Raw genomic sequence first — 22,799 nt, 5'->3', positions numbered from 1 at the left:
TGGACGATTATTTGCCTGCCTTCGTCAAGCAGGTTGGTAACTTCAGCGGAGTAGGCTTCCGCTATCTGTTGTGTTTTCAGCTAGTCGACGTCGATTTCCGTGTTGTGTTAGATCGCTGCAACATTAAGACGAGTGCGAACCTTGGGTGCTAATTTATAACGTTCAGAAGTGAATGTAAGTTCCTAATAGTGACAATGTGAGTAATTTTAAAAAATAATACATAAGTTGTTGTTGGACTTCAACTGGATGAATTCTTCTGCCTACCAAAACATTTGATTTCTAGTTGTTTGATCGGGAGAAATCCATGTGGATTTCGCCGCATTTTCATACCTGTAATGTTGGCTGTAATTTTGTATGATCAGAAGATGATCAATAAAGGTCTATGATTTCGCAAAATCATTAAGGGTAGCAAGCCATTGTCAGTATTTTTAAGGGTTTAACTACATATTCCCGTTATAATGTCTGTCATTTGTATTACGGAATATTGGAGGGTAAAACGCATTTTTGCTAAGAATAGTCTAAATTGCTACAAGAATTGATATGGCGCCCACTTAAAGGTTCTGTCCAATTTCCAACAGTAATAAGTTTTTAAACAAATGTTCTTTTCCAAGTGACTATATTGGGTTCCTGATGAATTTTTATTCATTTTACACAATGCAATTACATAGTCCCCATATAAAATGTCTTGACCGAAATTTCGAACGTACACTAATAAGTGGAGGTTATAAAAAATAATGCACGGTCGAACGTAATGACGTCTTACATTTTTTTTTTCATACATGCCATATTATACATGCCAATGTTACAACAAAAAATTCTAAATTTTTTTTTGGATTAATACCCTACGGTTAAAGCCTATGGTTCTATTAAAGAAAGACTGACACCTATGCAACCCTTATATTAACCTGATATCATATCATGATTAACTTGGTCGAACTAGCGATGTGTGTCAGGAGCGACCAATTTCGTCTGTAGGTTCTGGTCACTCCAGAGACAACATTTATGGCCCATCACGAAGTTCTACACGGTAAAGAGGACTGGGAAAACGAATAAGTATGGCATTTTTAACAATGGTCGATCAGCGAGGCGATTGCGAGGTTTCATGTAACCTTGGCTTGGGTTCGTTCTCGAAAAAAAATTATAACGTCGAATGTAACTGATTGGTTCAAATCCCTCCTCAATTAAAATCCCTAAAATATTTGAGAGTTATGTCGGATAGGACGGAAATTCATGCGTTACTTAGCATATGGCTAACAAAAAATTGAATAAAATCGAATATTCATATCAGATGAAGGTTCCAGCCTTGAGCACGTCCAAGGTTTGGTATATGTTTGGAACAAATACAAAAATCGCTTCATATACATATGACTATTTTTTTTAAATTTCTTGACCTTTTGAAATATTGAATCCATAGGCTTCATATCCAAATCAAAGTATATCGACTTAAGGCTGATGGTATAATCCCAAATCCCCTTATTATGCATTAAACTTAACCCATAAAAGTTCTATTTCTGTGCATTCTCATAATTCATTTTCAATTTAAAATTGTTTTTGTGACTGCAACAAAGTTGCAAGAAATGAAATATTCACCGTTCATCTGCTGCCAAAAGCAAGCAGGCTATTAATTTTCTCAGCGGAAGTATATCGGACAGATGTCTACACAGTTGTCGCATATTTCACATTTCTCAACTGTAATTCAATTGAAATCAATTAAAAGTCATTTCGAAAATCGAATTATATTCATTTGGCATCATTGGATGGACAATTTTCATGCAACACATGTAAGCAATATATTGATGTTTGGAAAATGTCGGAATGGCAAAGTTTAATAAAATATTTTGTTTAGGAGTCGGAAGTTTTTCGAAAGACCATTTCCAGGTCGATGTAGCGTACCGGATGAGATTGACCTTTTTATAAAATATAGAGGCTTAAATATCTAAATAGTCGCTTATATAAATAGGTCGATGTTTTTATGCGGACTCCAGTGACATAGACTTGGGTTCATGTAAACCTTTGAAATTTAAAAAAATGTTAAGGACCAAAGACAATTATTTCTTGATGTTAGGTAAAATCATATAATTTAAATACATACATATGTCTGTCAGAAATAGTTCTTCATATATAAAAATTAATATTTATCTTAACATATTTTCCGAGCACAAAAAACTCAAACTAATTAAGTCTGGCATAGAATTGGAGTGATAGACAATTAATTTTACAACAATAACATGTAAATTAACAATGCTTCTTCATCTCTATTTTTTAAATTATCTTCAATCACATTTGGTTTTTACTGGATACGCCATCCTCTCGAGCCTCCCTCACATTCACCATGCAAAGCAATGGCTTCCATCTTCATTTGGGAGACAATTGACTTCTAGTTGTTGTTTTCCTTAAATTCCACTGTGACCGCTGTCGCAGTCGTTGATGGTGCTGCTGCTGTTGTTGTTGTTTTCTGTTCATGGTTTTCATCAAATGCACATTAAGAAGATGAAAAATGGCAACTTGTGGCCTCACTTCCACCAAAAACGCTTTGTCAACAACGCCGTTGAAATCAACTTAGCCCCAGCACAAATGCGAATCTATTCGACAATAATCACAATCATTATTAACATCATCAGCGAGCAACATCAACATCATCTCATCATTATGGAAGTCATCACTACTAGCCCAATAATCAGGCAGGCAGCTAGTCAATCCGCCAGCCAGGCAGTCAACATCCATGAATGATGGCCTTTACAGACGATCGTTCCGTCCCGTCGGTTGCATGCAACGCCGTTCAATTCATATGAAGACACCATTGTGGGGCAATGTTGCAGCCTTCTGCTATTGCTGCAACTTTAACACACATGTATGTGTGTGTTGCAATTGCAAATGTAGGGTGCAAGAAATAGGCGTAAGAGAATAATGCAAAAAATAAATCGATTAAGAAAATAAAATCCATTTCGAAAGAGTATTTGTATGTGTGCAAAATGTAATCTCTGAATAGGAATGTAATAATTCCGACATTTAGAAAATTAGACAAGAAAGTACTATATGACGTATGGTACCAAATATTGTACAAAGGTCATGAGAATTGGAATGTGTAACTGACATAATGGGATTGGAAAATTGGACTGGACCTGGCACATTCCGAAATCCCCATATTGCCAAAGATTGGTGTCTGTTCTAAACGAGGAAAAATGTTGATAATATTTTGCTGAAAATGTTGACACCCAATGAGAATCCCAAATATCTAATTAATGTCAAACAAAATTCCGAACAATCAGGTGTACCAATATGGGGGCTACTGCAAAACGTCGGCCAATTTATAATAATAAAACTGCTGAAGCTAGAATCTTTAAATTTTAGGTGAGGGTCACTCTTGGTCCAAAGGTGTCAGATAAGGCTGGTTTTTTGGAGGTTCGTACTAGAATGGTACGAAAAGTACTAAAAAGTACTAAATGTGGTATCATTTGTATTGGCGAACCGGTATAGCTAGAACTCTTAATGTTGATATGAGGGTCACTGATGGAGTGTAGAGAGATGTAGCAAAGAATTCGAACTATAAGTATCCGAAAAGTACTAAAATGTACTAAATTTGGTACATTTTGATAGCACGAGAATGGAAGGAGCTAAAACTTGAAATTTTGAATACGTATTAGGGTTGAGATATTTAAGGAGATGGTTTTGAAAGCGTGTACTCATGTGTACGAAAAGTACTATATTTGGTACAATTTTAATATGGAGATAAAAATCGAGCTGGAAACCCGAATTATTAAATTAACATTACCGTCGGAGTATATGATTGAGATATGTACGTAATTTTGGAATATTTTTACTTATGTGTACGAAAAGTACTAATTCGTACTATAATTGGTACAATTTGGATTTGGATGAACTGATAGAGCGGGAACAATGAAATTTAGAGTCAGGATCATGATGTAGGATTGGGGGCATGATTCAGTTTACGACATTATTCCTTATGGGTACTAGATTTGGTACAATTTGAATTTTAGGTGAACCAATAGAGCTAGAATCATGAAATTTGGAGTCAGGATCACTGTGTAGGTGTAAGATTTAGATATGTACGAAGGGTGAGGCGATAGGGAGGGTTGGAATTCTAAAGTTTTGATTTAGGATCACTGTGGAGATGTAGGATGTGTAGGATTGGGGTATTTAGGAAGTTTTGGAACTTGGCACAACTGTGTACTAAATTTGATACAATTTGAATTGTGGGTGAACCGATAGTGTTGGAATCCTAAATTTTGGATTTAGGATCACTGTTGGTGTGTAAAATTGAGATATGTAGAAGGTTTTAGAAATTTGTACTAATGTGTACTAAATTTGGTACAATTTAAATTGTGGGTGAAGCGATAGAATTGGGATCCTGAAACTTAGATTTAGAATCACTGAGGATATGTAGGATGTGTAGGATTTGGGTATTTAGGAAGTTTTGGAATTTTGTACTACTGAGTACTAAATTTGGTATAATTTGAATAGTGGGTGAACCGATAGAATTAGAATCCTGAAACTTGGTTTTAGGATCACTGTTGGTGTGTAAAATTGAGATATGTAGGAGGTTTAAGAAATGTTTACTAATGTGTACTAAATTTGGTACAATTTATATGGTGGGTGAAGCGATAGAGTTGGAATCCTGAAACTTGTATTTAGAATCACTGTTGGGGTGTAGGTTTGGGTTAAGTAGGAAGTTTTGGAAATTCTTAGTACTGTGTAGAAAATTTGGTACAATTTTTATTGTGGGTGAATCAATAGAAGTGGAATCCTGAAATTTGAATTGGGAATCATTGTGGGGGTGTAGGATCGAGGTATGCAGGAAGTTTTGTTGGATGGTTGAGAAGGGTGCTTATGGAAATAATGTGTGCTAAATGGAACTAAATTTGGTAAAGTTTGGATTTGGGTGAACCTTTAGAGCTCGAATCGTGAAATGTTGTACTAAATGGAACTCAAATTTAATTTATGGTCGATATTAATGTGTGGGTTGTTTAGTATTTCTGGCATATGCAGTTTGCTGTGAAAATAAAATAATATTTTAATTCATGTTTAAATATTTCCCACATTCGATAACGAAGTAGCGGGCATATGTTAGTATTGTATGTTTTTAGTAGGAATGATAATCCCAAATTTAAAATTACAGTAGTTCGAGTAACAGGTTATGAACTGGTTGTTTTACTAATTACCTGTAACTACCACTAGTTACCACTTCATGCCCTAGACTGGTGAATTTAACATGGGTATGTCATTGGGGAAGTCAATTGTCCCCTGCCTGCGTTACCAGTATACAGTCATTTCGGTCGTAAAAAAATATTGTATATTTAACTAGTGTTTTATAGTCAGTTACTTGGGTAGATACAAACTATAAATCAAATGCCTAGTTACTTATGTATAGAAAATTATATGTATAACAGTTTGAAAAATAACAATTTATTCATACAAAAATATTTGTTATATATTGTTTGATCTATCTGAAAGTCCCTAGTACACGATTCTTTGTCGGCCGAGTGCTTTTCAAATATGACTCCCTGGCTAAATAGATTTATCTGAAATAGACGATTTAGAAACAGTTGAAGTTAGAAGTCCTACATAAAGTTTTTTTGTTATAGAAAGTTTACCTATAGAAAATCGGCAGTATACCCCTGAGCATTTAGTGATGCGTTGAGGACCTCTATGGAGCGACACCTCTTCCTGTATCGCTATTAAATGTTCACAGAAGGCATGTCAATACTTCTTTAGGAATGTATTTAGTTTGAAGAATCTGTCAATCTGCGGGGGCTTCTGAAATCAGGAAATGAAGTCTGTAGAAGGATTACATTGGTCTACATTGTGTTACAAAAAACGTACCTCCGAATTATCATCTGTATTTTATTTGAATATTGAAATTATATTTTTGCGGAAAACACATTTCTATCCGATTTTTGCTTTTAAAATTCCGAAAATTTCTAAAAAGTCTAAACAAAATGACAAAACAATTGTTCTGTTTTGTTTTGTATTCATACTCGATTCATTACCCTTTTCATTACCAGTAACTACTGAATTGGAATGATATACCTAGACAACTTTTTCAATCGACAAATAAATCCAACAGTCAATTTTGTGTCCCATTTTGGGGTATAAAGTAACTAGATCTCCAAGTAACTAGTTATATAACTATACATCAGCAGACAATTGATATTTTTTGAACAACTGGGATTTTTATCGAAATATTTTGAAAAATACATATGCGAATTCTGTAACACCAATGCAGTGTTACTGAGTCTAAAATAAAGAAACAATGGAATGCAAAACTAGTCCCAATCAAGAGAGTGAGAAATCGTCGATTTTTATGAGCGCAAATAGCGCTAAAGTAGAATGAAATAAGAAAATAATAATAATGAAATACGAATAAATGTTTGCATTTTTTGAATTGTGGCTTCTTCATGGTTCTAAGTATTTTTACCTGTTTTTTTCAAAGCGAGGTACATGTATAATAAGGAAAAAATAAACAATGAATGAAATTATAAAAATATTGATTAACATTTTATCTGGGTATAGTTCAGTTAACACAACAATTCAAGCCGATCATTAAGAAAGTCTTGTCATTGTTGACTGTATCCTTGAAACTGCACATTAAAATTACCCGAAATTTTGTCGAAAAATCATCTTGATTTTCACCTTGGTTCCTAAGTCATTTAATTTGTCTCAGCAGAGGCTCGGAAAATCCAAGAGTTGTTGTTAATAATCCTATTCATCTTCAAAGTGTGACTATTTGCTTGGGGTTTATTGTCAGGTGTGATCTTTCGACATTACTTTTTCTAAACAGTTAAGGCAAATAATTGATACAGATCGAGACGACGTTTACTTGCAACCTGACTTTGTGTCACACAAGCAAGGAAACCATTGTTAATTGTTAATACACAGAAAAAGTATAATTTGAATATTATATGAATAGTGTTCATAAAGTGTTGCCAATGTTCGGATTTCTGCATTTTATGAATGAAATTTATAGAACTTTAATACTGGTTTCTTCTATGATAGATTGAAAAAAAAAACTACTTTGTAGTGTGTTTGGTGGTGGCCGGTTTTCTATGGCAAAGAAAGGATTTTGTCGTTTTAATTTTTCTATTTTGGTTTTATAATTTGTTCTTGGTTAAGGTCTCGTTTATTTTTATTTACCTAACTTGTTCTTGTCTTGCGTCATTGAACGATCCACGAGCTTGTTGCTCGTATCAACACTTGTTTGATATATTGTATTTGGGATGTATATCAAAATAATTTGGAAAATACATATGCGAATTTTTTTAACACAATACCAAGTTGGTACCAGTGTATAAAATAAAGAATCAATGGAATGTAATACTAGTCACAATCGAGTGAGTGGAGAGATAACAAAACAAAACATTGCCGAACAATGGGTGGTGTTGGTGTTTTTTCTTGGGTGGAATCCATTTGTTTTTGAAAGAGAGGGAGAGAGAGGAAAAATGAGCCCAATTAGAGCGAAGTAGGAATATAATTGTGATATGAATGAAATATTTACATTTTCTGGGAACAAATGTTGCTTTCTCATTTTTGTAAGAAAATTTTACTTATTTTTTTTTCAAAGTTATGTACTATACAATATGGAAAATTAACTACGAATAAAATTATAAAAATATTCATTAAATTTGTTCTGAGAAGCCACTGTGACTGTCCGATTGACAGTCATAGTGGCTTCTTTCTTCTTCTTCTTTTGAGACTAGAATAACTTGTGTTGTGTGTTATTTAAAATGGTTCAGATTTATACATATCTCAGATTTATAGATTTATAGTATAGATGGTCTTAAAATTTGATGTATAAAATATTATTTCCATCGCGAAAAATTAAAATTACATTATTTTTTAGGCATTCCCATATCTTATGTTGAGCAGTATAGTTAGCAGTAAAGAAAGATCTGAAATATATTTGCATACATTCTCCTAATGATTTCCCCCCATGTTAATATATTATTTATAGAACAAACATGAATATTTTTTTATTTAATTTTTCTTGTTTTTTTATCCATTTCAGACTTTTTATACAAAGTACAGTAGAAAAAACCCTACAGCTTATCAGCAAATGTAAGTAATCACACAAAAAAGAAAGTATATTTTTTCAATCTGGAATATTTCGCATTGTTCATAAATAAATTATTCTATAGCAACAACAACAAGAGATAAGAAAAACAGAAATTACGAATTGTGGCGCCCGTGGTAAATATAAATTATAGGCGATTGTACTACAACCGATAATTAAAACAGATTCCAATTATTTTTATATTTTGGAAATATTCCCATAACGTTTAGGTGAAAAAAAATTGAAAACAAAAACAAACAAATAAATAAATATCGGGGTTCAACAGAAAGAAAAACTTTGCGCCTGCACGTGTATGTTTTTTAAAAGTTGATTAGCTAATTTGTTTGGGCGTTAAACAAATTTAATTGTGCTAAATGGAGGGTAACTAATAAAAATAGTATCAACATTTTCGAAAATAAATTTGTGTTATTAAAATTTGCTATTTATACATTTTGCAAAGTAATGATTTTGTAATTATCACATGGTTGTTAATTACATCGGATTGAATTTTCTGTTAAAATAGACGGAGAATTTTAGATAAATTTAATATACTAATTATTAACAATAATTGAGATATATTTACGTATAACGACCAAATTAGTTGAAATGTTGCCTAAATAGAGAATGAATGACACAAACTTTCACAATCTGAACGCCTGAAAATTATTATTTTTTAATTTGGATCCACAACTGAGGCATAAAATCTAAAATGCTTTATTTATCATGCTATAAATCGAAAGAGTAATGAAAATGACAAAAAATAAGGTTAAACTAAGTACCTGCCTTTTTGGATTAGCTTAATATAAAACATCATTAACTGGCCTTCGACCAAAAAGTCCATCCTTTTGATGGCGGGCATTATAATTCCGAGAAATCCGAAAATTCCAACGTTTTTAGAAAGAATACATGGCTGGCTCTCGTATGAACTAGGATTACCGTACCGTATATGGATACGGTACTACTCCTCGAGAGTAGTTGTCCGCTAATCCTAGGGCTAGACGCGAACGCAACATCCTCGCTGTGGTTCTCAAAGATGACCAGGTCAACATCTGGTCATCGGAATCGCATCCGAGGAGAAGCGCTTAGTGAATGGGCGTTAGCGAGGGGCGTCGAGATCTTAAATGAGCCCTCGGATCTGCATACCTTTGATGGTCCCTCCGGGGTGAGTGACATAGACGTGACGGCTGCAAATGGGGCAGCAATGACAGCTTACCAGTTTAGTTGGAGTGTTTGCGAAGACTGGGGTGTGAGTGACCATAACCTTATTAAGATTTTGGCCACTCCGAGGGGACGTACGCAGGGAACTGAGTGTTTCAGGAGTTGGAAGGAACGAGATGTGAACTGGGACCATTATGCGAACTGTGTCAGGGAGTTGGCTTTGCCACTTGTGGACTTTAGGGCACGGACCATAGATGACCAGGTCAGCTTGTTGAACGAGTGGATGAGCAGCGTCAATGACGTACTCCTCGGTAGGGCTATTATGTACAAGGTTAAGCGTGATTTGCGGTTGGATGAGGATGATTGGTTCAGGCCTTCTGATTTGGTGGATGGGGAGAGTAGGCGGTACAGCACAATCCTTCAGGATTGACTGAGGACTGGAAGCATATACTGACGGAATGCTGTTACTATGATGACATTAGAGATTTAGCAAGTATGGGTATATCGAATGGAGGGGCGGGGTGGGATTTCAGTAGGGCGCTTGAAGACGATCGGACCTTTAGTTGTTTAAGTAGTTTTGCTCGTGAAGCATTTAGGAGAAGGACAGTACTTAGCGGAGGTGGTCCTCGTGCATAGCCCCCTTGCAGTTGGGTTTGGTCGGTTGCACCGGGTGGTGGTGGGTTGGTGCGCCGGTTGGCGTTGGTGCGGTTGTTGGTGGAGAGCTGTGGCTGCTGTGCTCTGTTGTCGTGCCGCATCGTGGGAGGTTCGCGGTGTTTCTACTTCGCGGAAGTCACTTCTGCGGTTGTGGATGTCGTGTAGGCTGCCCGTGAGGGCAGTTTCGTTCAGTGTTTGTCTTGTGATGTCCGTTGCCGCGGTCCTTGGGCCCTTTGTGCAGTCCGTGAGGACAGCACGTTAATTGTTTGTGTTGTGTGCATTTGTTCGTCGTCGCTTGCTTGTGGCAAGGTCTTCCTTGTTACTTGCGGCTGCCGTTGCCGTTGTTAATTTGTTTTGGAATACCAGCCGGGCTGGTCCAGCCCGGACTTGTGTCGAACTGGGAGAGGCTTCGGTCTCGAGCCTGAGCGGAGGTTTTCCGTACCGCGGGTTTCAGGTGCCCCTGGATCTGTCGATCCAGCCTGACAGTTGGTGTGGCCCCCTGGGGAAATTCGCGGGGGTTGTGGTTTCGCCCCTCACCAAGGGGGAGAGTATGCCTTCTGCATGCTCTCCTGTGGCTCAGCCACTGCGAGGTAGGCCTATGGGCAGGTACTCGCATAAAACACTTTCAGATACTTCGCTCGGACTTTCGCATTTTTTTAGAAAATCGTTTATTTTTGACCACAAACCATGATCATCCGATCCTAGTTCATACGGTAGCTATACACTCACAGAGAAATGTGTCAACATTTGAAATCGATTGGATTATTAATTTTTGAGTTGTCGTGCCCGCCGTTAAAACACTGTTCCGAGAAAAACGCGTTTAAAGTTTGAGAATCACTCTTGCCGTTACGTAATATAACAGCAATAAATCGACCATATCTTCAAGAGTTGCTGACATTTTTCACTTGAAATGTTATAGGGACGTTCTTGAATTAGTGTAAGTTCGAATTAAATCAAAACATAAAATTAAATATTTTGAAACCAAGATTAATGCCCGTCTTGCATCAAATGAGCGATATATATTCCACCTCTGATATTGAAGAATTTTTGATGATCGTAATATGATGCACCAAGTTTAGATCAAAAACGTACACCTACGCATCATATAAAACTAAACTATTTTTAATATTTTAAAATTTTGTCGGGGTTCCATTTTCGCACATAATCAAACTTATAATAAGCAAAGTCTAAATGAATTCGGATTTTAAATTAGATTAATATGCGATTTAAAAATTTATTATACTACGATGTTTAAATAATTGATTGTAATTGAAACAGCTAACATTTTCCAATTTCCAAGTTTCACACACTAACAACTTCTTGCAAAAAAGTATTTAAAAGTTGGAGTATGGATGTTACATGTTTATGGCTTTGTTTTGTAATCTTTTCTAGAAAACCAAGATTTGTATCAGAACCTAAAATGGACTTATCTCACTTTCAAAATATCATATAGAGCTCTAAACAATTAGTGCCGAAGCTGCCTCAGTCTGCCATACGCATCAATTGTAACATGTTCAGAACAGAAGTGTCTTTGGTCAAAATCCGTTTCAGACAATTAGGAGTCAATTGAGCCCTCTGGGTCCACTCCATCTGGTTGCTAGTGCCATATGACTTTTTCTGTTACACAGGATATTGTAGCATGTCTCCCAGTTATGTGAAGGATAACTGCGAGACTGGGAAAAGACCCAAATCTTAATGGTAAACCAAAAAGAAAATCATCAGACTGGCCGGTTTCTCACAGCACATAACAGCCTGCACGTCCACTTACACAAAATTGGATGCGATGGACGCAATCTGTGTAGAATGTATGGAGAAGACAATTCGGTTCAAGAAAGTTACACAAAGAAAAACCCAAAATAACGAATATTTGGGGTACGTTATATTGGGGCTATTCCAAAACATAACCCACATATCCCATTTTGAATACCAAACATCCATCGAGAATATATATATATTATTGGGTCTCCGGTGAATATTTCGATTGTTCCACAAATGCCGTTTTGCAGATCATTTGTAAATTTGTACATATTTTTTACGCAAATGATGCATTTGATCGTATTAAGGGGACCCCCCCCCCATTCTCGGGGTCAAAATTTTTGTTGATATAATTCGAATCTATACTGATTAAAGAATGTCTCTACAAAATTTCAAGTGAAAATCTCAAGAACTCTTGAAGATTGTTCCACAAATGCCGTTTTGCAGATCATTTGTAAATTTGTACATATTTTTTACGCAAATGATGCATTTGATCGTATTAAGGGGACCCCCCCCCCCCATTCTCGGGGTCAAAATTTTTGTTGATATAATTCGAATCTATACTGATTAAAGAATGTCTCTACAAAATTTCAAGTGAAAATCTCAAGAACTCTTGAAGATATATCCGATTTATTGTGTCAGCATCAAGTGACGGCTGAAGGGCTTCTCAAACTTTAAACGCGTTTTTCTATAAACATTTTTTTGCGAATGGCGGACACGATAACTCAAAAACTAATAATCCAATCGGTTCCAAATTTTGCAACGTTTCTCTGGGAGTGTATAGCTCTCGTATGAACTAGGATAAAGCCAATCGGTGAAGAACTTCCTAATTTTTTAACTTGGTTTTTGGTAAAAAAATCGGCGATTTTCCAAAAATATTTTTTCAAAGGTCCACCATTTTGTTAATTTTAGAGCGATGTCAATAATCCTAGTTCATACGAGAGCCAGACATATATATATATATTGGATATTCGGATTCCGATGTTCCAGTGAGGAGTTATCATGCCCGCCATCAAAAATAAGGACTTTTCTTTAATTACAAAAAACAACAACAAAACAATAACAAAAATTTTTTCTAAATTATTTTTCTTCTCTTTTAAATCTTCAAATATATATGTGCAAAGTTACAAACCTTAACAAGCATTGATATTGATTTACCAGCCCATTGAAAATCTTGAAAAATTAAAATCGAGAATGGGTGGGGTTTCCTTAAGGCTAAATGTAAATCAAATTCATTACTTACTTACTTAGCTGGCTTGTGACAAAACTTCCGATCCTTAAACCGAGCTTATTAAAAAAGATTTCCAGGCTCGTCGGTTCTTTGCACAGTTTTTCCAGTTTGAAAGATCATATTCGGCAATATTGTCGTCCACTTTATCTTTCCATCTTATTCGTGGCCTTCCCCTTCTGCGTGAACCATCAGGCGACTCGATTTTATATGCCTTTTGGGCTGGGGCATCTTCATCCATTCTCACAACATGACCTAGGCAACTTAGTCGCTGCAGCTCAATACGTCTAACAATGTCGATGCCCGAGAATAGCTGGTACAGCTCATGATTCATTCTACGGCGTTATTCACCGTCAACGCAGATCGGCCCATAGATCTTTCGGAGAATTTTTCTCTCAAACACTCCATGCTTCAGATCCATATAATAGCACGGGTAGTATCAGCTTGTAGAGTGTGAGTTAAGTCTGGCGTGAGGTGGCCTTGAGTTACTTACTCAGACCACAGTAGCATCTGTTGACCAACACTATCCTTCTCCGAATTTCAAAACTGATGCCATTAGTTTTATTTATGGCGGTACCAAGTTATATAAAATCTTTGACTACCTCGAAGCTGTAGTTCTCAAGTTCTACAGTTGGTCGAAGTCTACTGGACGTCTTGCACGTTGATACCATCAGCTTGCTGATTTTGTGCCAGTTAAAGTTATCCTGCATAGCGGAATTAATTTTGCAGGAATGCCAAACGCAGACATGGCTTTAAACACCTCTGAACTGATAGGGCTATCGAATGCGGCTTTATAGTTGACGAATAGGTGTGCCGATGTGTTTTTCGTTGGCTTTTCCCGGAATTTGGCGCAGAGTGAAAATCTGGTCAATGGTGGACTTGCCAGGTCTGAAGCCGCATTAGTATTGTCCAATAATGTCGTTGACCATTGGCTTCAGTCATTCCCACAGCAAGCTTGATAGCACTTTATATGCGATGGGAAGAAGACTTATTCCTCTTTAGTTGGCACATATCGTCTTGTTTCCTTTTTTGTGCACGGGACACAGGGTGCTGAGGTTCCAATCATTGGGCATGCTTTCCTCTAGCCAATCAGCTGGTGCATGCTCCTTACCAGTATCTGACCACCAGTCTTGAACAGTTCGGCCTGTGAATCATCGGCACCTGCTGCTTTATTATCCTACAGCCGATTGATTGCTACTCTGACCTCATCTTGGCTAGGTGGTATACACTCTATACCGCCATCAATTATTGGTTCTGGGGTATACTCTTCACCGCTACTATTTGATACCAGAAGTTTTTCAAAATGAACCTTCCAGATCCTCAGCACGCTGTCCAGGTTACCTTCTTCATCTCTACAGGAGGATGTGCCTGCACCAAGCCTTCGGTTTGGTGCTTTACTCGTTGGTAAAATTTTCGGACATCATTCTGACTCCTGTATATCTCGATTTGCTCACGCTCACGTTTTTCTTGTTATTTCTTCTTTTTCTGAAAACACGTTTCTCCTCTCTCCTTTTCTCCCGATAATTCTCCATCACATTACGTGTTACTACTGTCTGCACGCTTGCCCTATACGCTGCGTGTTTTACATCAGTAGCATTGCGACACTCCTGACCGTACCATAGATAATTTTTTGGTGGCCTTTTGTATCACATTACGTGTTGCGAAGTTAATCAACCTCATTCCGTTGTCGGATGTTTCTTCGTGGAGGCTGAATTTTCCGACAGTGGGACCAAAAATATTTTCCCTTACGATTTTTGCATTAAAATCTACTAGCAGAATTTTAATGCCATGGCCAGGGCAGCGGTCATATGCAGTTTCTAGGCGCTCGTAAAAAATGCCTTTGGTCTATTCATCTTTGTCTTCCGTCGGAGTATGGGCGCAGATAAGACTGTTGAGAAGAACTTCGCTTTTATACGGATTATAGCAATTCGCTCATCTACTGGAGTGAATCTGGAGTCGAGGTCTTTTATTCTCCTATTAACCATAGATCCGCAGCCAAATTCACGTCTCGTTTCATGGCAGCTATAATTCAGGGCGTAATCATCTGTTTAGGCGTGAGTCTGTCCTTTTCCATCGCATTTCCTGTAAGGCAATAATATCGGCTTTGTACTTCTCGAGTACATCCGACAAGGCGAAAACTGCGCCTGTTCTGTAGAAGGTGCGCACATTTCGAGTGCAGATTCGCAGATCGTGGTCCTTTATACGTTTGCGGGGGTCGTAAACATTAGGGGAGTTTGGTTTACTTTTCTTTGCTTTTTCATAGTAGGAGGGGTTTTTCGAGCGTGGACAACTATCCCGACGCCTCACCCCAATTTTATATAGTTCTTATGGGTGAACTCGCGGCACATATTAGCTCATATTTTCATCACCCGTTGAAATTGTGAGCTAATATGTGCCGCTACCCCAGGGGACACCGCGGGGAGTCAGTGTCCTCAATTGAGATGAAAGAAGGACCAAGATAAGCCTGGACTTTGTCATGTTAAAGCCAATCAGAGCCGTTGCTTGGTATCTATCATCCTCTACGCCACATATTTTTTACGCAATTGTTGCATTTAATCGTATTACGGCTAAATATAAAAATCATATAATTGGCCCCGTCCGACTTTGGCCCTGTGGTCTATAAAGCATCATTTTAAAATTGTAATGAATTAAAGTCTTCACGTTTAAATTCACCTTTCCGTCAGCCCATTTACAAAATCTAGAAAAATCTAGTTTCCCTAAAAAAACTTAACCCAGAAAACCAAGAAATAAGAGGCTGAATAGACGATGTCAGATTTTAATTAGGTCTGTTTTGTGATAAACTAAAAACTAACCATGACAACAAGCCTAAGTGTCACGAAAGGTTGATTTTTATTGAAAGAAAACCAAAATAAGTAGTTCCAATTCTTAGAGTGGCTGGAAATAGCAAAGATGGTTGGGTAGTGGTAATGATGGCACAAATGTTTGCACATATTTGAGAAATGTGAGTACCAAAGAGTGGAAAATACAGAGAGAAAGTCCTTATGCGTACTCACTCTTATTCCAACTCTATCTCAATCGCCTTTTTCTCCTTCTTCTCATCTTCTTCAAGAATGACCGGTTTCCAGGATATTTTCAACTTTTACTTTTGCTTAACTCCCCGAATGGCACGAAGGATAACAACAACAAAGTCACTTCAATCCATTCGTTGTTTTGTACTTTAAATAGCAGCAGGTGTGTGCTCTTCGGCTTGCCATTTCTTCTTCGCTTCCTTTTCTGTCTGTTGTCTGCCTGCTGCCACTGTTGATGTTGTTGCTGTTACCGCTTTGTTTCCTTTTCCAACAAAAACACAATCCTCTTCATTGGCCCTAATGTGTTCTTTCTTCTGGTCTGTTGTGTTGTTGTTGCTGTTGTTGTCCTTACAACAACAACTAAACAACTGTACTTGAATGTTAACGGATGTGCAGAAAGGGTTCGTTTGTTGGTTGGTTGGTATGCAAATAAATACGACTGACTGACTACAAACTGTTAACGCTTCAACGAAATTCAAATCTTGCCTGACTGCATGCCTGGTAGTTGAGTGTGGAGAGATTGACATGTTCTTATGAATTTGTATTTGAGGTTAGAGTTTGAGGGTATTTAGTATCATATGTGGACTAAAATAATATTTCAATAAATATTTATCGATGTTTTTTTAATTTATTTATATTTGAAAATATCGATGATAAAAACATTTTCTAGTAAATAAAAGAATTGATTACTTAAAATTTGGTACTTTTATATTAAGAGCTGGGTTAACATTCTATCCACAAAAAACTGAAGTTGCGAAAATGCATGAAATCGGATGTTTTTAGGTTTTATATAGACATAAATATACACCATGAAATTCTTTAGTTCTATGTACGGGGTTTGCTCAGAAAGTATCGCGAATTTTCGTATATAATATCCCAGGGTTTTATACTATTAAGTATTGTAATTAGTTTGCGATGCTCCAGACGAATATAACAGATTACGAATCATGATGTTATTATTCTGATTCCTTGTGATGGGGATTGCACCTATAAATGAAAAAGTTCTTCTTTATAAGCTACAACTGGTCTTGTCTATTTCATGTCGATGGCCATGGAATGCGGTTTCAGAGAGTTTAAATAACCGCTTCAGAGTACTGAATTACTCTTCGAGACCTCGAGTATTTGCGAGAAATTTGAGAGACATCATCACAGCTGCAGCTGTACACTATAAAGCATCTTCATAATCGGAGACTACAGATTATGAGCTTTTGTCGTTCGAACCGCGAAGATCAAAGAGATCACAAGGTCGATGAGGTTTCATATACATTTGGACAACCTTTTAAGTCTCGAGTTCTAGAGAGACCTTATGAGATATTAGAAAAGATGTACTTACTATTTTAACCGGGTGTTCATCACGTAATATCAGAGCGAATAATATCCTTGCTCCCGGAAAACAGCCCTAATACTTTGAAAGAGACCGGTATTTCAATTTCAAAAAACGTAGCCACATTGATTTTCAGACAACATTTTTTTTTTTAACACAGAAATCGATAAAATGCCTACTAAAAAATTATGCCTTACACTATTAACCGAAATTGCATTTTTGTGAATATTAACTTTGGGAGACAAATACAAGATTTTGGGGTTGTGTCATTTTCGTTCTTAATTTATTGAACTGGAATCAATAGCGCATTATCACAAGATGTGCTTTTTCATTCTACGAAATTTGTCATAGCTATCTAAATTAGGCCTAAAATGACGTACGTAAAGTTTCGTGAAAATCGGTTCAGATTTAGATATAGCTCCCGTATATATTTTAGTCCGATTTAATTTAAATGGTGAACCAAAGTCCCTATATATTTTTCTATTTGCACGAAATTTGGTACACCGCACTAAATGAAGTCTAGAATGATGTGTGTAAAGTTTCGTGAATATCGGTTCAGATTTAAATATAGCTCCCATATATATTTTCGTCTGAATTAAGGCAAATGGTGTGCCAAAGTCCCTAAATATCTGTCGTTTAATTTCATTTAGAATATACCCAAAGTGGTGAAGGTATCATCATATAGTCGGTCCAGTCCGACTTCACTACTTCCCTTACTGGTTTTATTTTGATTTTATGTTTTCTTCTTCTTTGTTATGTCTCGTTTCTTCTTATTAACTTACATGTTCTATTCCTCTTCAATATAAAAATTATATACAATGTTAAAAATTCTGTTGGACTTGTTGTTCGTATCAGCACTTGTCTGAGATATTGTATTTAGCATTTATATCGAAATAATTTGGAAAATACATATGCGAATTTTCTAATACCAATGCAAAGGTCGTTAAGAGTGTCTGAAATAAAGAAACAATGGAATGCGAAACTAGCCACAATCGAGTCAGTGGAGAGTTGGCGGAAACAACGAGTATATGGAGAGCGGATGACTGAACACAGCCGAACAATAAACGGTGGTTGTGGTGGTGTTTTTTTTTTCATGGGTGAAATGAAATGGGGTTTGTGCCAAAAAAAGAGAGAAAGGAAAAATGAGCACAAATAATGGTAAAGTAGAGCGAAATAGGAAAATAGTTATGATATTAATGAAATGATTACATTTTTTTTTAAATAGTGGTTTTCTCATGGTTATAAGAATTTTTACTTGTATTCAAAGCGAGGTAAATGTACAACATGGAAACATTAAACTATGAATGAAATGATGAAGATATTCATTAACATTTTTTTCTTTTAATATGAGGGCTACCCTAAAAAGTGGACGAATATTGATAAGGTAGAAATATTAGGTACCCGAAGAGAACACGAAATATTAAATTACACACAAAATGTGTTCGAAATTCTCAAAAACCTAAAAAGCGGGTCCTACCTAGTAACGTAGCTATGTACATATCGCTTCAACGAGAGTTTTTATGAAAGTTTCTAGAACTCTGAACCGCATCTAGTCCATGTTTAATTTACTCATAATAAAATAATATCATTTTTCAACAATTGTGGGTCATTTTTATAACAGCCGTTTCGACACAGAATTTGCCTCCAGTTTAACCAAATCACTTTCGAATACAAATCCCTGTTAATATCCTTATTAACATAAAAATTCACCGGTCAACACATTCATTACATATTTATTTATAAAATGTTTTACCAGTCTTTGTTTACTCATCAAGTCACCCATGAAACCGTTAAATACCAAAATGAGTGGTTTTTGTCCCTTATCACTAGACCTCGGATTTTTGCATATTTTTTATGCTTTATCCGATTGGACTCAAATTTTGTATTTAGGCGTTTCATGCTTTAATTGATCGATATTTGGGGTCATGTCAAAAATATGCAAAAAATATGCAAAAAATATGCAAAAAATATGCAAAATATATGCAAAAAATATGCAAAAAATATGCAAAATATGCAAAAAATATGCAAAATATGCAAAAAATATGCAAAATATGCAAAAAATATGCAAAATATGCAAAAAATATGCACGGTATGCTAGGTCGATATGCGATAAATATATGCAAAAAATATAAAAAATATGCATTGTCGATATGCAAAATATGCAAAAATATGCAAAATATGCAAAAAATTAAAAAATATGAACCCTTCAAATAATTCTAAATCCTTTGAAACGAATTTGTGTCCAATCAGAATTTCGATATCTTCATTATTAAAAAATATGCAAATATGCAAAATCCGAGGTCTACTTATTACTCTCTCTCATCCTTTCTATTTCTCCGAATATAAAATCACATATTCCCTCCATCCTGTGGTATGTGCACATATATGGGTTTTTAATAAATATTCAGTCGTTATGTATTTTTCTCGAAACCCTTCGAAACGTTACGTATTGTTCTTATATAAGAGAAAACGAGTGAATGCGAATGTCTGAGTGGCATCATTGAGGACTAGACTTATATATGTTATTTTAGACAATGTTTTCTTGTCCTGTAAACCCCAAACCATTCATACAATCCTCTATTGGTGGGCAATAAATATATTTTTTTATCTTTTTGAGTTATATGAAGGAGAAGGAGATAGGGTGATGGATGGGTGATTGTTTTTTACAAAGGGGTTGCAAAAATAGGGTTTCTTTTTGCGTTTCACTTCATTTGCTTTGGTTGTAGAGAATTCAAGTCTGTGTTTCTGTGAGAAGGTCGCTCTATTGGATATGGCCACCGTTTATTTGGCACTAATTAACAACAAAATGGAAAACCTTTCGTTTAATTAAATTTCATTGTTTCTTCTGTTACACGATGACACTTGAAATATTCATAGCCAAAATGGGAATGGGTATTCAAAGAAACATATGTGTGTGTTATGTGTTTTTTGGTGAGAAACTTGTTTTTTTTTAACAACAAAATTAAAGGACTTTCTTGCCATTTAATTAACTTTGTTTATAGTGAGATTTCTCAGTGGGTTTAATTTAAGTCGAATATAAAACGGCATTTACATTATAACTTATAGTACGTTTACATTACTATAAGTTATAATGTAATATATACAAAATAAATAAGGAAATTGTTATATTTTGTCAGCGTCTGGATTCTCTATATTGAAATTCAGGAAGTTTGCAAACTGTATTGGTTGCGCTCATATAGTGTTCTAGTCCAAATGCTGGATATGTATTAGGTATCGAGTCGTGCCAAATAGGAATTTATCTTAGCTGTTCTATGACCATTTGTATTTCTCTAGGCTGTTACTTTTCCTCTGTTGTTATGAATGATAAATGCTCTCCGAGTATAATATTACAAAGGTAGTGTTCTACTGGGCGACTACATATAGGAGGTGATGCAAATGTGGTATACCCATTTGTTTTTAGATTGACAAATTTTTATTTTTTATCCGATTAAATCGAAATTTTACACTTAACATGCTACATGTGTTGTCTTTCCATGTATCAATTTGAAAATAATATTATTCTAACAATTTAAGAGATATTTGAGAAAATATTTGAAATTCCATTAAAAGTGATTTAAAAAAAGTGCAGGTAATGTGGTATACCACATGATTTCACTTCCAATTGATATCATATATAATTTATTGTTTTTAATGAATGCGAATTAGCTCGAGATTTATGTCCGTTAAGATTTTTAACGGATACGTTGAGTGGAACTGTAATTTTTTATTATATAATAATGTCTATACATGAAAATATTTAATTTTTGTATGGAGAAGTTGTTAAAACTCATAGCCTTTCTTTTTCATCCTTGGGATTCATGGTAGGCTCTCGTAGAGGAAAAATGTTTCAAGTAGTAATGAGATTTTGTCTTGTGCTGGCTTTTTTTCATACAGACTCAAGGTATACCACATTACCTGCACTTGTGTTTACTGAAGAAATTTGTAGTTTCTATTCCTAAATTGGTGAAAATGTGGTGCAATCGCGCATATTATTTGATTTTTAGTACTTACTACTTATTTTAATGCTTTAGTAATAACGATTAAAATACATCTGTAAAACAAAAAATTATGTTTAAACTTCAACCAAAAAAAGTCAATTTCATGAAAAATTTAATTTTTGCCACTGATTATCAACGCGAGTTAAATATATTAAACAGATCATTGCCATCTTATTTTTTTGAGAACAGCAAACTATAGAATATGTTTCAGTTATTCTAAAATTTTCAGTTCACAAAAAAGTGCCTATACCACATTACCAACCTATATCACATTTGGATCACTTCCTCTATGTTCTTTACATTCGCTCAAATATGAAAGAATTTGAGTTGATCAGCAAGATCTTAACTCTGTACTACAGACATACCTCTATATAAATAATCATTTTTTTTAATATTCTTTTTAATTTAAAATATATTTTGTTCAACTCAAACAATTGATTTGATATTACATATGTCATTATAATTTGATATTTCCTCACACACTATACTGGTTTTCTAGCATTTTGAATTTTGGTTTGTTTATACCACCATGAGGTTGAGGGTATATTAAATTTGTCATTCCATTTGCAACACCTCGAAATATTCAACGAAGACCCCATAACGTATATACATTCTTGATCGCAATAAAATTCTTTGTCAATTTTATATTTTTTTTCCAATTTTATCGGTATATTCCAGGTCCTATCATAACACGAGTTTTCTTCTTATTAATTTTACATATTTTGAATCTCAGGTATGGAGTGTATAAAATGTTCGCCCGGGCCGAATTTTATATCGTTTTAACTTGTATTATATATATTTGTTGATCTCTGGATATTCTAGGTATTTCTGTACCATTCGAATCTGTTTTTTTATTTTTTATTCAAAGCTGTCTGTTGATAACGGTTCATCATCAGACTTATATGGCCAACATTGAAAAACACTACGCTATGCTATATTAGGCATATATCAAGATGTATTATGATACGACCCGCAAAGGTGCAGATACTAATGTAAATATATACACTTTTTTAAAGCATAGTCAACTTATAGCTTCTTGAAACAGCAGCAATTGCTTTATAAAATGTGGCTAATAAACCACCTCCTAATAACCTTACCCTTTAACCCAGATCATATTCGTATACATTTCACAAGACAATATATCTGAATTATAAAAATTACGTTCAGATGTTGCCTCCTGTGAGGATTGAACTCACGACCCCTGGTTTACAAGACCAGTGCTCTGCCACTGAGCTAAAGAGGCTTATGGAACTCGGTTTTCATTATTCCATAAATAAGTTCTTTATAAAAAAACATTAACATGTTGGAATTGAGGATTTAAGCCATGCTTAGAACATTAGAAAATAAACATTTGAAATGATGACATGCTAGCATATCCGCGATTATTGTAGAAATATTGTGGCCAACAGTAAACTCAATAAAACTGTATTTGCAAGCTACTGTTTTTATTGTATTCTAGTCATAGATAAGAAAGTTGTAAAATTTAAGTTGCAATTTTCATAGTTTATTACATGCAGTAAAATCTCGATAATCCAGGCATCGCTAATCCGGATTATACGGTAAACCGGACTGCATTTCACAATTA

The 22,799-nt window shown here is 35.4% G+C and overlaps 1 non-coding gene across 1 annotated transcript; it reads right to left on the bottom strand.

Moving 5' to 3' along the window:
• Positions 1–22,385: 22,385 nt before the first annotated feature.
• On the bottom strand, positions 22,386–22,457 carry Trnat-ugu (transfer RNA threonine (anticodon UGU)). Its single transcript has one exon. It is a non-coding gene; the product is annotated as a tRNA-Thr (tRNA).
• Positions 22,458–22,799: the final 342 nt, after the last annotated feature.

Source organism: Musca vetustissima, unplaced genomic scaffold, assembly GCF_032173495.1.
Source record: "Musca vetustissima isolate MV318-11 ecotype Yass unplaced genomic scaffold, APGP_CSIRO_Mvet_v1 utg28317, whole genome shotgun sequence".
Lineage (NCBI taxonomy): Eukaryota > Metazoa > Arthropoda > Insecta > Diptera > Muscidae > Musca > Musca vetustissima.
This window is presented reverse-complemented; position numbering and strand designations above follow the sequence as displayed.